The sequence below is a fragment of the Coffea arabica genome, chromosome 3c (genome assembly GCF_036785885.1).
Source record: "Coffea arabica cultivar ET-39 chromosome 3c, Coffea Arabica ET-39 HiFi, whole genome shotgun sequence".
Classification (NCBI taxonomy): Eukaryota; Viridiplantae; Streptophyta; class Magnoliopsida; order Gentianales; family Rubiaceae; genus Coffea; species Coffea arabica.
Window position 1 is genome coordinate 12,239,698 of NC_092314.1, and position 16,703 is coordinate 12,256,400.

General features: G+C 36.1%; 1 non-coding gene across 1 annotated transcript; it reads right to left on the reverse strand.

Annotated features, from left to right (window-relative positions):
- Positions 1 to 13,347: 13,347 nt before the first annotated feature.
- LOC113736105 (small nucleolar RNA R71) lies at positions 13,348 to 13,454 on the reverse strand. Its single transcript, XR_003459599.1, has one exon. It is a non-coding gene; the product is annotated as a small nucleolar RNA R71 (small nucleolar RNA).
- Positions 13,455 to 16,703: the final 3,249 nt, after the last annotated feature.

A 16,703-nucleotide genomic window follows, 5' to 3' on the forward strand; every position in this document is an offset into this window, starting at 1 on the left:
AAGGCTTGTTCTCCGATCAAGAGGGTGTTTTCTATGATTTCTATGTAAAAAACGGCTGCTTTGATGATGACGTTAATATTTGAATCTTTAAATCTTCAACGCCGATGGAAGGAGGATTTATTTAACTTAATTTGGATTTGGATTTGAATTTGAGGGATAAAGCTCTCGACAGAATTTGACAAAGTTACTTTGAAATTTAGGAATTTTAATGTATTTTTGCCTTGAGGGAAGACCTTTATTTAGAGTCAACTTATGCAAGCTATGTCTTCAAGAGAATCCTTCAAAACCATCTTGCGTTTGGGTAACTTGTACCTTAAGAAACCCATTTAACTTGGAGTTAAATAGTGGTCCGACCCAAATAGTCAATTGTGAATTAACAAATCAATTAAATCACTTTAATTTAAATGGGCATCATATTTTTTATTTGATTAAATAGCTCATATAACATTGGCTCAATTTGTCAATCCAAAACATAATGAACTTCTATAATTTAATTCAATTTAACTAAGATCAATTTAATTTACTTAATCTTGACTAAAAATAAATTAAATAAATTTTCGTTGTCTATGTCCCCACTTCAAAACTTGGCGAGGCATTGCATGTTAATTGCTGGAGGCAAGACTTGAAGTATTAATTTTACTGCTGACCTAAAGTCAAACTAAATTAAAGACTTCAAGCGTTCGGCATACGGGTGATCCACTTTTTTTTTTTTTTTTTTTTTTTTCCTTTTTCTTTGGGAAGAGAATGGTCCACATCAATTGTAGAATTGCACCTCAAAGTCCAATTGAATAGGCAACGGTCACGGGTCTTCACTTTCACCTACTACTTGAATAAAGCCTTGAAGCTCTTGAATTTTCCAACTCTTAATTTAGTCGTCAATGGAAGTGCAGCCCCACAATATTAGACCGCAACTTTGACCCGTAGAATTAGAAACCCCCGTTTGATTATGCGATGTGGGCTCCTGCGCAGAAACTCCCATATGCTGAAATTTGGAGTTTGCTCGTACGTTTCTGACCACCAAATCTTGTTTTGGCACTTGGCAATATGGAATTTGCTGAGTTTCAACGCTTCCTAAACGGAACTTTAATGTATTTCCAAAACCAATGTTTGCAACTTCTGAATAAGAATATGCCAAATTTTAAGAGCTTCCCAAATTGACTTCCAGCCATTGAAATTATTCTTGGGAACCAAATTCAAATGATTTCCAAAAAGTTAAACGATAATCACTGAATTTAGTATCTGTCCAAAACTTAAAACTTCTTAATATGATTCATCTAAGCACCTTTATATATATATATATATATATATATATATATATATAGGTACAGAAGACATGTCTTTGTCTTGAAACTGTGACAAACAGGACATTTATGACAAGGGCGTGTGAAGACTACCACGCTATTTGAGGGAAAAAAAACCTGTTTGACACGTATATCTTGAAGGTAATCATCTTTATTGTCTTTTGACAACTTCATGTTGGTCGAGTATCAGATATTCACCAAATTTTGTTGAAATCTGTCAAAACTTGATTTGTTTCTAATTTGGAGAAAAAAAAAGATTTTTTTCTTCGTTTCTGCAATTTTCCAGGTCACTCTTTCCTCTCAACATGTTACGATTCAGAAATTGAGACAAATCTTGTACATAGGAATCTTTTTTAACAGCTGATGGTTGGAATTTAGCAGACACCTTGAAGTCAAAGAAGGCAACTAGCATTCCAATAGCATTATTTGGTTGCATGCCATATCCAAGATTTTCACTAGTAAGCCACCATTTTCTTGCTTTTGATTGTTATTCTTTCTCTGTTGCACAATTTTATTTTCGCACAATCCATTTTTTTTCTTTGAATTTTCTCTTTTGCAAAACAGAGACCACCAAGGAAAGACAGAAAGATTTTTTGTTTTTGTTTTTGTTTTTGTTTTTGTTTTTGTTTTTTTTTTTTATGGTTGCACCTTGTGTTGGCACCCCTTATTTGAAGCAAGTTGATGTTCCAGTTGTGTTGGGGATTTTAGGGCCATAGCTCTTAGAACTCAAAATACTAATGTAATTTCCGCACTCCATGACATTTACTTCTTGTCAATGCCAAACTCTCCTCTTTTTTTTTGTGATATGAAAGGAAGATCTCTCGTTGCAACATATATGGTGGACACTCAATTTGAAAGAAGGTGCAACCACCAACTTGCACGAGAGCCATATCATGGTTTGAGGAGTATAATGAAAATGATGCAACTGCAAACTCTTATGAGAGCCATATCATGGTTGAGAAGTACAATGAAGATAGTGCAATCAAAAATTTGAAAAAGGTGCAATCGCAAACTCCCATGAGAGCCTATCATGGATTGAGGAGTACAACGAAGAAGGTGCCACAAAATGTCGAAAAATGTGCAATCGCAAACTTGCACGAGAGCCTATCATGGTTTGAGGAGTACAATGAAGAAAGTGCAACTACCCACTTCAATGAGAGCTTACCAAAACTCGAGAAGCCCTTTCATTTAACTTCACATTGACTATTTATTACTTCTCTCACTGTCTTCGATCACACCATTGTAATCAAATTTTTTTCTCTTGCTTTTATTGCAAGTTGGTCCTAACGAAATGGTGATGGTCAAGGAAGTTACATCTTCAAACAAAAGGTACCTCCTTATCACTAATAGCCATGATGACTCTGCTGACAAAGGAATGAAATTATTGGTGCATCCCTCTATACAAGAAACTTACTCTGGTGATTGGTTTTCTCACAAATATTCCGAATTAAAGGATTGGTCACTAAAATTTTCTCAAGATGATGGTACAAAAGTTCACTCCTTGAAATTCCTTATCATAATAAGGAGCCAAGGACAATTGGCAGGCGAATCATAGATGAAGACACACACTGGGGTGCTTCCTTGAGATTTAGTGATGAATTTGGTTATATCGAGAATTATTAGGAGCGGTTGGAAGATATTTTTGGAAAAAACAAACAAGTGTTTCGTGAAAATTACTTGTTCGATGTCTTATATGCTTCGCTTCTCATATATAACAAAAATTCTCATGTGTTTAGAGCATTTTGCGAGACATGGTGCCTAAACACTAATACCTTGCATATGTCAATTGGAGAATTATCTCTCTCACTTTGGGATCTGTGTAAATTAGAAGGACTTCCAATCATCGGATACATCTATGAAGAGGCGATCCCATGTGTAGAGGAACTAACTGGAGTTAATGAAAAGAAGTTGATGCATATTCCGCAAAATTGTGAGTATTTGTTCGCGGCTCTGCACTACCTTCAACATGGAGAATACTACAATTATGGAGTTTCTGCTAGCCAATAGATTAACTTTTGGTTTAAAGGCAACGTGAGGTATTCAAAACCAAAACAGAGAAGGATAAAGAGAGCATCTAGTGCTTAAGCAACCCAAAATCCAGATGGAAAGATTGGACAACCACGTAATTTTTAATTCAAGACAATGGCATATATGATACCATTGGAGACAAGTCTCACTTACGAGAAGAGACTTATCTTGTAGCATTTATATCTTGTTGACTCTACGTTTTTACTCTACCAGATGAGGACGTCTATTATATTAGACTATCTACCTTCAAAATGGCTAGCATGATGGCTGTCGGATATAAAACTTGCCTTGCTGTTCCTGTCTTGCTGAGTATCTATCACGGATTCAATAAAATTTCAAATTCATCTACTCCAAGGTGTGCGCGTGCATTTTTTTCAATGCACTACGTGTATGCTTAACTGGCGAGTTATTTCTCTACCCATTATTCAACTCCGAATATCATGCCTGGACCAACAATTATCAATTATTCTGGAAAGGGTGTGCACAATATTTTGATGAAAATAGTGCTTGCGACCTCATTCATCAAGGAGACAAAGTAACTTGGGGGACAACTTCTCTTGTGAAGAATTAAAATGAATTTTTTGTTGATGATGGCAAGTTAGCGAACCCAGAACTGATTTATTTCGTAAGTGCTTGCTCAAATTATTTAGTCTTACATGCTGAAGGAGATTTTCTTGTTGAGCCATACAGGTTTGCAAGGCAATTCGAATTTTATCAAAACACCCCACAAGAACTGGGAGCAGATGTTCATTCTACAAATTATGACTTGAGTCAAATACTTTGACACATTGCTATTCATAATAAGACAGAGTCGAAGGTATTTTTTTCTAGTTACCCCTTGAATGCTAACAAGCATATATCTCCAGATTTTCAAACATGATGTTTTGATTAAGAGTGTCCAACCAAATTTGAAACAGAAGAAATCGAAAGGAAAGAAACTTGCAAATTTGAATAATCCTGTCAAGGTTGGCAGTAATCTTGAGGCGAAACAGAAAATCACCAAGACTGTGAGGATTGAGGAGAAAGCATTGCAGAGCTCCAGCAACTCGTGAAATTCTAATTTTCAATGAAGAATTTTCGAATGGTAATTCATTTTGTCTTCCTTCAATAATTGTAAAAGCCACCAATCATGAGTCTCGCAATTCCAATGAAAAGAAGAGGAGCAACTCTTTTGATGAGAAGGATGAGCAATCTACTAGTACAGACTAGCACTAGAAGCATAAGAAATTCAAGGTAATGACTTTCTCTTTGGATGATATTGTTTTAGACCCTAAAGAAATGTTTAAGGACATTCTGGACAAATATGTGCTTGGTATAAGTCATGCCAATATTATAAGAACATTCTCTTGCCTTCTTTAGTTTGGCATTTGAAATTTACTTATCAATTTCATATTCATGATATGTCTCATAACATTTTCCATGTAGTTGAATGATCAAAACTTGATTTTTATTAATGATGGGAAATCAAGCTAAGAATTCGTTGAAGGACCCACTATATTTTAACTTTTAACAAAACAAGTGGTCAATTCTACTCAATAAAAGGGCATCATTGAAAATTTCAAAAAGGCAGTGCATGATGAAAATTCAGTTCAACAAATCATGCTACAGAAGAAAGAACATGTGACTTCACCGGAGAAAAAAAAGTTCAAAATTTTTGATCCACAACCGTAGCCAAGGGCACCTCAAGTGTCTGAATTTTGCCCCCAAACTATGATCTTAACATGTCATCGAGATTACATTCAAATGCTCTGAAATAATTTGAAGGTGCTGATATCCGAAACAATCCTGGAACGCATTTCTGCTCTTAAGATGAAAGCAAATGAAATCATGGAGGAAATGCAAAGTTTCAATGCTATGAATATTTCAAACTTGTAAGGCCTTTTAAAGCCTTTCTTTACAAAACCAATTCGTTCTGTCGTAATAAAGTCTTCTTTCTCAAATAAAATTTCAATTGAATCATATAATGAGTTGTTTTCTATAGCTACCCAACATCTTAGAGATGCTCAGAGTAAGGAGAAATAATAACTTAAAAAGTTCTCAACGTACATGTTAAAATTTAAAGAGATTGACCATGAGAAAATAGAGCTAAGGAAATGACTTGAATCTATGGGTACTCATAGGATGGAAATACTTTCACTGCTACGAAAGAAACAAGACGAGCTTACCTAAATGCAAGGCAAGATGATCAACTTATGAAATGAAATTCAAAAGATTGAAGATTCCCTATCTTTACTTGTTGAGGAGAGCCAAACATTGAACAAAATGCAAGCACTACTTGAAAGCAACTGCAAAAAACTGTCATCATTTGAACTTTAGAATTAGTTACAATCTTTTACTTTTTTCAAATTTTATTTATTGTCACTTGCCTATATTATATAGCCACAGGCATAATTAATTTTTTATTTCACCATGAATCATGATTTTTTTTATTTCATGATACTCTTGTGGATATTTCTTACTTTCCTTTGTTGCTTTCATTAACCACCATTTTAGACTATCGATTGCAAAATAAACAATTCAACATTTGCATAATTTTAATCACATTTGAAGAGGTAATTGTCTACATAATTTGATAATTTGAACAATATACTTTCAGGTGTATGTTGCAAAGTAATTTGAATTGCCCTAAAGAGAAAAACTTTTTATCTTTTATTGCATGACATCTTTATGGGGTTGTAACTGAATTTCGAAGTTACCATCTAAACTGTTTGCATATCCCAAAAGGGAATAAATTCACGTGTAGTTCCTACCATCCACAGTTTAATTTCTTGCAGGTCAGGAGTATCTATTTGCTTATCACTTTAAACTTGGTGGAGTGTTTTAGTAGTTTAACCATATACTACACTATTGGTGATTGCCGTCCACAGTTTTAACTCATATGGACCAAGAGCAACATGCAGTTTAGACTCATGTGTCATGAAACAACATGCAGTTTAGGGTCATGCGTCATGTTGTCCTTTATTTTTTTTATGGCGTGTATAATCTTAAGAAATTTTCATTTATGGGTCAACATTTACACCATTTTGTCAACTACCTTGTACGCGTTATTTGTATAAACATTTCGGATAATATATGGTCCATCCTATTCGGAGACAAATTTATCTTTAGCATGATGAGTCATAACTATTGATTTTCGAACGGCGAACACTATGTCACCAATTTGAAAGGAATGATGATGATAGCTTTAGAAAGGTAAGCCTGGTAGCATTCAAGATTTTGTTGAGTTTCCAATTCCTTTTCATCTAAAGTTTCTAATTCTTTAAGAAGCAAGCAAATATTTTCTTTCTCCATGAGCCCTTATTGGATGGCAATTCTCAGAGAAAGAATTTGTTGTTCAAGAAGCAAGACAACTTCTACACCATAAACTAAGGCATCAGGGGTGGCTTGCATTGGAATTCGATATGTGGTGCGATAAACGCAGAGAGTTTCACCTATCATTTCATGCCAATCCTTCTTTGATCTGGCCATCACTTTTTTCAACAAGTTGCATAGAGTTTTATTGAATGCCTAAACAATACTGTTGGCAGGGACATTATACATAAAGGACTTGCGATGTTTGAATTTAAATTTCTCACACAACCTATCCATTAAACAGTTGAAGAAGGGTTTCCATTATCAGTGATAATGTGTTAGAGAATTTCATAACGATAAATAATATTTACACGAATGAAATTCACCATATCTTCTTTTCTCACTTGAGTGGTATAGTTTCATCCCATTTAGAGAAGTAGTTGGTTGTAACCAATATATATAGATGTTGTCCGAACGACTTAGGCAATGGTCCAACAACATTAAGGTCCCAGGCATCAAAAGGCTAAGAAGTAATAGTCAAATGTAATAGTTCGGGTAATTGATGAATGTAATTTGCATAGAATTGACAAGTTTGACACCTTTGAGCGTATTCCATACAATCTTTGACCATAGTAAGGCAATAATAGCCCATCATTTTAATCCAAAAATGCAACTTGGGACCGAATTGGTGAGTTTGACATATTTCAAAATGTGCCTCTTGCATAGCTTGATATTCATTATCTTCATTCAGACAGCGCAAGAATACACTTTCAAATGATTTTTGATATAGCGTATCTTTGTATAAGATGAAACGGGGGCACGACAATAGATATCAAATCTTTTATGTTGCTCCTTAGGTACCTTTTGATACTTGATATAATTGATAACAGGTTGTCTCCAATCTTCTTTATCAACTTCATAAGTTGAGACGACATAAGCATCACCTTCCTCAATATTTTCATTATCAAATAATGGTGAAACTATCCACTTTTGATACACACGAACTTGTATTTCATAATTTGACATAGTCAGAGAAGAAGCAAGCATAGCTAATGCATGAGTTTGCTTATTTTCTCTTTTAGGGACATGTTCAATACTTGTACCTTCAAGTTACCTTATAAGTTGCGTTGCATTCTTGTGATATGGAATTAATTTAAATTTTTTAACATCATAATTTCCCAAGGGTTGACTAACGACTAATTGTGAGTTGCCATAGATTTGAAACTCAAATTATTTCATGTCAATAGTTATTTCAAGTCCGAATATGAGGGTTTGATACTTAACGACATTATTTGAACAACGTTGATTTAGAATAAAGGAGTATGGCAAAACTTCTTCATCAGATGTTGTAAATACAATTTTGACTCCAACTCCATGACGATGAGTAGCAGATTTCAATAAGGAGTACATTTTTATTTGGTAGATCATCACTTAACTCCCATTCAACAAGTATCGGGTGATCAATAAGAAAATCTACTAGTACTTAACCCTTCACGGCCTTTTGGAATACATAAATAATTTTAAATTATTGTAACTAGGTACCATTTAGCTAGACAGTTGGATAGTGTTGGTCTACTTATCACGTATTTTATGAAGTTTGCCTTGAAGATGAGTCTCACACTGTGTGCTTGAAAGTAGTGTTTTAACTTCTATATTATAAAAATAAGAGTTAAACACAACTTTTCAATCGGTGAGTAGTTTAATTTATTAGAGATCATCATAAATAATAAAGGGCAGTTTCTTTCACTTCATTATTTTCTTGTGCAACCAATACCTCCACTAAACGTTCTTGGGTAACAATGTAAAGAATTAATGGCTTTCTATAAATAGGTTCAATCAAGACAGATGCCTTCATGAGATAAGATTTAATGCTATTGAATGTATTGCTGTACGCTTCATTCCATTGGAATGGTACACCTTTCTTCATAAGGTGATTAAATGGTTGACACCTTTCAATTAAATTTGAGATAAACCTCCACAGATAGGTTAATCGCTCTTGAAGGCTTTTTATTTCTGAATATTGCGAGATTCAGGCATTCTCAATATAGCATCAATGTTGACTCGATCAATTTTAATACCTCGATGACAGACCACAAAATCAAGAAACTTTCCTGATGTAACTCTAAATGCACATTTGAGAGGATTCAATTTGAGTTGATATATTTTCAACCGATCAAAATTTTGTTTCAAATCCTCCAAGTGATTATTTCTTTTTTTTTTTATTTAACAACCAAATCGTCCATATAACATTTAATATTTTTATGAAGCATGTCATCAAAAATATTTTACATTAATCTTTGATATGTAGTTTTGATATTTTCAAACTAAAGGGTATTATGTTATAACAATAAATACCCTTAGGAGTATGAAATCTAGTGAGTTATTTATCCTCAGGTGTTATTCGAATTTGATTATAGTTAGAAAAGCTATCCATAAACGACAAACCCTCAGACCCAATAATTGCATTAATCATGAGTTTGGTGATGGGTAGAGAAAAATCATCTTTGGAACAAGCACTGTTAAGATCCCTAAAATTTACGTAGATGTGAATTTGCCTGTTCTTCTTTCGTACAGACATGATATTTGAAATTCATGTGAAAGACTTAAATTCATGAATAAATCCATCATCAGTGAATTTATTGATTTCAACTTCGATCAAATAGACCAAATCGGGTCTAAATCACCATTGTACTTACATTACAGGTCGAACTCCCTTTTTAATAGGTAAATGGTGGACTGCTACTTTTGAATTTAGACCTAACATTTCTTTATAAGTTCATGTAAAAATATCTTGATACTCTTGCAAGAACTCAACATATGTCTTCTCTTCATCAGAATTCAATAAAGCACTTACCTATATAGGATATGGGTCCTGTGAAGTGCCAAAATTGATTTTTTAAGTCATCTACAGTGGCCTTAACGCCTTGTTCAAATTCAGGTGAAGCATCTTCAACATCTTCTTCTTCTCCAAGGGAATTATTATCAAATATGGTTATATGGTTGTATGAAACAATACTTTCTTCATCATCTTCCTTTGATCTTGTTTCTACAATAGTATGCTCTCTAACCTTTAGTTCAGTCCCATAAATTATTATAAGATTTGTACATCTCCTCATTCTTGAGAGAATAATGTTACCAAACTTATAAATGTTATGGGGACAATCAAAAGATTCTTCAAATTCTTTCAGTGATTTTGTCATTCTCCATTTATTCTTATGAGAATTTTGAGACTTTTATTTTCTTTGTGGTCCTAGTCTTTTGAAGACGAATACTCACAGAGCCTTATCCCTATTTTTATGAAAAACGTGTGACTTATTGACTATTTTAGAAGATTCATCTCTTATAGCAATAAATTGACTACCAGCTCTATTGATTTTGATGCGAATTGGTACAGGTGAAAAATAGTAAAGATCAGATTTAGAATTCTTAACAGCATATCCTTTCCCTTTCAACATCTTTTGAGTAAGGTTTAACCCATAAGTCACATCGCTAGTGGCTTGAGGAGGTTTCAATACCAGAGATTTCTTGAAATCATACCCAATTTTGGTAAGAAGTTTATAAGCAATATAATCAAAAGCTTCATTAATTCTTGACGTCAGTAGCATATCTTGCTTGATGTCAAACTCTTTATTAAGATGATCAAACCCTTTGATTAAAGGCGATGGTATATTCGTAGCATCAAGTTTAGCCACAGGAAGAGTTAATCCTTTCAGAGTTTTGTGTGGAATTGAAGATGGTTGTCCTTGTCCCAATCTTGACTTGGGAGGGTATCCGAAGACAACTGATTTATTTTTTAACAATGAGGCATCAATTTTTTTATGAACTACCTCTTTTGATTTTGGAATCACCACTTTCTTCGTTTTGCACTTGATGATTCGAGATCTTGGATTTTAACCATAGATGGAGATTGTTTAAACTCATTCTTTATGTTATACTGATTTATTTTTTAACAATGAGGCATCAATTTCTTTCTGAACTACCTCTTTTGATTTTGGAATCACCACTTTCTTCCTTTTGCACTTGATGATTCGAGATCTTGGATTTTAACCACAGATGGAGATTGTTTAAACTCATTCTTTATGTTATATTTTTGGATATAAAATTTAGCATTAGCGATATGCATTTCTACTTCAGTGTAAAGATTATAATCAGTTTTCACACTTTTTACCACTCCATTTCGGTAATACTTGAAATATTGGTGAAGAGTTGAAAGCACAACCCCATTTTCATGAATCCAGGGTCTTCCCAGTAGCATATTATTTATTGTTTTAGTATCTATTACATACAGTTGTGCTTTAGACAATATATCATCGATAACTATCTCTAAATTTAACGATCCAATAGCTCTTTGCCCTCCTTGATTAAGGTCTTGTATTATTAGTCAGCTTATTGGAAAGTTTATCAATGGAGATGCCAAATTCCTTTAGAGTTTTTAAGACAAGGCTATTGACAGCAGAACCTCTCTCTATCAAAATTTTATTCACATTTTATTTTTTAGCATAAACAGTTACAAACAAAGGACGGTTATGTGATGTTGACCCAAAAAACAAGTTGATAGGGTGTTAATTGTTAGTAATTTTATTGCTATTTTTCCCCTTTGTCCTTGCCAAATATTATTTTAATTGTTAACATATACTTATTTTTGGTATTTGGACCAATCTACAGGAAGTGGAACTGACAAATGCTAAAAAGGAGATTTTATTGAGAAAAATCCTTCACATGCTAGAGCCTCCAGCGGATATACAAGTTGGGCCCACATGGTGTTACAAATTCGGTTGCTGATGGGGAGCTCTTATTATTGGGAGTTGACTTGTACGTGTAGGAGTCCTCCTACCAAGAGGAAACAAGAAAAAAGGAATTCGGCAGAGGCCCATCTTTTGTACTTAGCTTTCTCAATTCGGTAGGGACCATGGACTAGAGGTTTTCATTAGTGATTGGACTTTAAAAGGGAAGAAACGTATAGAGGCTTGGGGATTATTATGATTAGCGTAGCTTTAGTTTTAGTGGTTAGCTAGCGTTTCCTTTTCATGCGCACGAGGTGCTCGACAATATTTTTCAACGGGAAAAAAAAACATCTTTTACTCTTGCTTTCTAGTGAAAAACTTGATGCCTTTGCAATCAATTAATTTGCGTGGAGATTTAATTATGCGGCGTGGCTAAGCCTTTTATCTAGTCAAGGATCAACTCGACGGCGCAGTCCCAAATATCTGTGAGATCTAATTAGTTTTCACGCGTTTCTTAATTTGTTAATATTTGCATGTTGCCTATTTGAATTTCCACGGGATTATTTTGTTAATTGGATATCAAGAGCCCGATGTTCAATGTGACTTATTAATTTCCTGCCAAATTAGTCAATTAAATCCGTAATTGTTTGATTGATTAATATTAGTAGCAACTGACATGTTTACACACTAGAAGAACGTGCAATCTAATTTAAATAACCCTCGTAGCGTGTTATTGATTGGGATTAGATTTTTCTAGTTATTAATGCAATTGGGAAATTAATTCATACAGTTGTACCTAGGAGTATTTTCTGGTTAGGAGTAATCATTGGTCGTACCTTGGTTATCAATAAATTAAGGAAAAATTGGTCGTTAGAATTCGTCGGCGACTATAACTAGCCTATTAATAAATTAAGTGAACCTCCCTTGCATCAATGATCGGGTAAGTGGACTGTGTCTGAATAGTTGTATTCTTAACTAAAATTTATCTATTCTTGATTTAATTCCTGCCTATATTCGTGCTAATTAATTATTTATTTTTAGTGAATTGCTTAATTATTTTTAGTTTTACTCCAATAAAATTCCTCTTTACCAATTGGAATCTCAAAAAGACAAATATTCTCAGTCCCTGAAGAGACGACCCTACTTGCCATTGTCTACTATTTAGTAAGTTTTGTCAACTAATTAATTTTGGTATATCGGATTAAGCAAATTTTTCGGGAACAGGGTGAATTAAGTAACCTATTGCACATCTAGAGTCCCGGCTCTAATATCTAGGATTCATTATTGACTGCTTTTAGTGGTATTTAGGTTATTATTATTATTATTGCACAGTCTCGACACCTGTCAATTTTTGGCGTCGCTGCCAGGGACTGGCGTTAATTATTTGTTTTTTTTAAGTTCAATTTTGTTCTAATTTTCTGGTATTTTTTCTAATTTATGCATCATTCTTCTCGTATAAGTGAATTAATTTTCGACCCTGAAGTAGAGAAGATCGCGCGTAGAACGAGAAAAGAAACCAGACAATTCAGAGAAGAGCACTCAAGTACTACATCTCAGAGACTTGAGCCGGAAGTTGAACCGGCAAATTCGTTTGGTAACACTTCGAGTGACTCGGATCAAGAGAAACTCACCATGGCAAATGCACAAACATTAAGGGAGTTGGCTGCTTCTAATTTAAATCAACAGCCTTTATGCATTGCTTTCCCAAGTTTGAATGATGACACCCTCTTTGAACTAAAATCTGGTCTAATTCATCTCTTGCCATCTTTTCATGGTTTACCAGGTAAGGAGCCCTACAAACATTTACAAGAGTTTGATGTTGTTTGCAACAGTATGAAACCCCCGGGAATCACAGAAAAGCTGATAAAAATGAGGGCCCTCCCCTTCTCTTTGAAGGATTCAGCGAAAGATTGGCTATACTACCTACCACCAGGTAGTATCACCACGTGGGACCAGTTGAAAAAAAATTCTTAGACAAATATTTTCCTGCGTCTCGGGCCGCCAGCTTAAGGAAAGAGATATGCGGTATCAAACAACACCCAGGCGAGTCTCTCTATGAGTACTGCGAGAGGTTTAAGAAGCTGTGTATCAAATGCCCTCAGCATCAGATAAGTGAGCAACTGCTCATCCAATATTTCTATGAGGGACTACTCTTCACGGACTGGAGCATAATCGATGTTGCCAGTAAAGGGGCGCTAGTGAACAAGACCCCTCGAAAATCTTGGGAGTTGATTGAGGGGATGGCTGAAAATTCACAGCAGTTTGGTGGGCAGTGGCGATGGCGAAGGCTCGCGGGGGTGGAAGAGCCGTTGGCGCGACTGGGGCCGCGCGGCTGCTAGAATCTAGTTGCATCAGTCTCTGTGGTCCTTGGGATCTTTGATTCGGCTGTTCCATAGCTTGTCGATCCTTTGTTGCATCCCTGTAGGCATTGTAATTCCTGTTGATTGAGTTGTTATCTAGTTTTTGAGGGCACCTCTAGTAGTTCCTTTATTTGGGAGTTATTTGGGGTTGAGTTGGGAGTTATTGGCCAATTGATTCCTATTTTGCTTTCGTCCTGTTTCTGGTACTGTATGGTTTTGATTGGGGGGTGTCTCAGTGGTTTGGGTTGCCTGTTTGAATTGGTTCTTACCTGTGTGTGCACCAGTGGTACTGGTTGTGTTGGGAATCCGTGACTGATTTGTTCTTGTCCAATTGAAGCCATTTTGAGCAATTTTGGGGTGAACACATTTTGTCATTAATTGTTGATTGTTGGGGGACGTTTTTGGTAACACTTGAGTTGATAGGGTGTTAATTATTGGTTATTTTATTATTAATCTCCCTTTTTATTCTTGCCAAATATTGCTTAATTGTTAATATTTACTCATATTTGGTATCTGGACTTAATTTCAGGAATGAAGTAGAAAACTACCAAAAAGGAGGGATTTTATGGAGAATATGGAAACTTCTAAGGGCTTCAATTCTTGGGCCCTTGAATTGGTGGGGACCACAAGCTAGTGAAAGGCATTTAGTCATTTGAGCTCTTCAAAAGAAGCTACGTATATTTTATTTTATTTTATTTTATTTATTTTATTTATCTCTTATTTTTTTTTATATAGTTTATGGCTTCTAACACTTCGTATTTTGGTGATATACTGGATTTTGTTTCCGGGAAAGGCAATGTGACTAGTTTTTTTGCTAAGTCTGCATATGCAGAGGCACTAAACTCTATTAGAGAAAGAATGGCTGCTGCAACCTGTAAAATTTGTTATACCAGGGATCATTCAACCGGTATGTGCCCCGAATATCAAGATAATCTGAGTGTCCCATTCGATAATTATGGAGAATTTTCACCCTGGTCTCAAACGTGGTACGACCCTAATCCAAACGGGTATGATCAAGGATGGTGGGATAACTCCAATTATAATTATACAACGGGACCAATGAATTTTCAGCAGTATGAGTCTCAAGAATCGTCATCTATGTCAGGTATGTCTCTTGAAGAAATAGTTGAACCAATAGCTACTAACACATACCAATTCCAACAGGAGACACAAATGAGGAATGAGATGATGAAGGATGCAATGAGTTATCTGGCAGATCAACTATGTCTATTGACATCCAGAATAAATCGATGGGCTTCTCAAATGGAAGAACTGCCCTCGAAAACCATTGTTGACCTAGAAGAAAATGAGAGTGCAATTTGCTTGACTAGTGATGAGGAGATGCAAGAGTGTCAAAATGAAAAATCTACAGATACAGTTGAAAAAGAAGCCGAAAAGGAAGAAATGGAACCCCAACCGCAACCCATTCAAGTGAAAGAATCCAGTGAAGAATCATCAAATGTGGTGACACCACCTCCATTCCCTAACCCGCATTTTTTCTAACTCTTACTCTATGATTTCTGTTAATGAGATTGATTTTGTTATACCGGAAGTTTTTGAGTCTCATGGCAGAAATAAGTTGAGAGTGGAGATGGCAAAATATCTTGAACCGTTGAATGCTCTTGATGGAGGAATGGATGAAGAATTGCGATCAATGCTTGATTATGTGGCGCCATCAACTAGTCCATGGAAGCCCGTGGTTCGTGTGCTCAAAGATTACTCCATCTATGAGGGTTACCAGGATCATATTGAAGATGAAGCATTGAAGCGAGCTACAAGATTTTATCCTCCATGAACAAGACATAACAATGTCTAGCCAAAGACATTAAAGAAAGGCGTTTTTTGGGAGGCAACCCAAATATTGATTTTATTATTTTTAGTTGTTCAATTCTTTCGTTCTGTTGTTTCTCATTTGGATAGTAGTTGGTCTTGATATTTTTCTCCACTGTGATCAGGAAGTGAAATCTTGGCGTGCCCACGCGGTGTTTAGGTCTCCTGAGATCAGAGGACGAACACCAATCTTGGCGTGCCCACGCGGTGTTTGGGTCTCCTGAGGTCAGTGAATGTTTTGTAATCTTGGCATGCCCACGCGGTGTTTGACGACCCAAAACATGAAAAAAAAAAAGTTTCAAAATTTCACATTGAGAAAATTCAAAAATTCAAAAGGCATTTTTCTTTTTCTTCAAAAATTCAAATTTTGGAATTTCAAATTCAGGAAAAAATTTGAAAAAAAAACATTGAGAAAAAAAAACCCAAAAAGAAAAAATTAAGATTCAAAAAAAAAAAAAAACTATTTTTTTTCTCTCTTTTTCTTTTTCTCTTTTCTTTTTCTTTTTTCTTTTCTTCTTTTTTCTTTCTTTCTTCCTTCACCACCGCAGCAGCTACCCCACGCGACTCTCCTCCGCCTACCCCAGCGCACAGCCCAGGCCACGCGCTCCCTCCTTCCTGCAGCCCGTCGACGAAGCCCACCAGCCACCACCAGCAGGCCGCGGCTCCTTCCCCCTTGCGCGGCCACAGCTCGCGAACCACCTCTCCCACAGCGCGCGGCCTTCTCCCTTATCTTTTGGCCGCGCGTCATTGGCTCGCCCAAGGGCAGCCGCCGCCGCCGTTCCTCACAGTCAAGCAATCGCAGGCCAAAGCCCACAACCCCAGCCGGCGCCGCCCGCAGCTCCTCGTGCGTGACAGCCGTGCGACGCCGCGCCTCCCTCAGCAACAGCTCCAAGCTCCAGCTCACTCGCAGACAGCCGCGCGATTCTCAGCCATTCACCTCGCGCGACCCCGAGCGCACAATTCCGCGTGCCGCCATCGAAGACCGCCGCGCCTCTCCCTCAGCCCGCCATTGCGCCCCACCACTGTCCCGCTGTCTACGGTTGGGCACAAGGGAGGTACTTTTAAAAGAAATTTTTAATTTAAATACGAGAATGTCAATTTCTAAATTCTGGGGCTGTTTAGTGATTGTTTGGATTTCTTGGTGGATTTGGTTGGCCGTCTGATTAAAT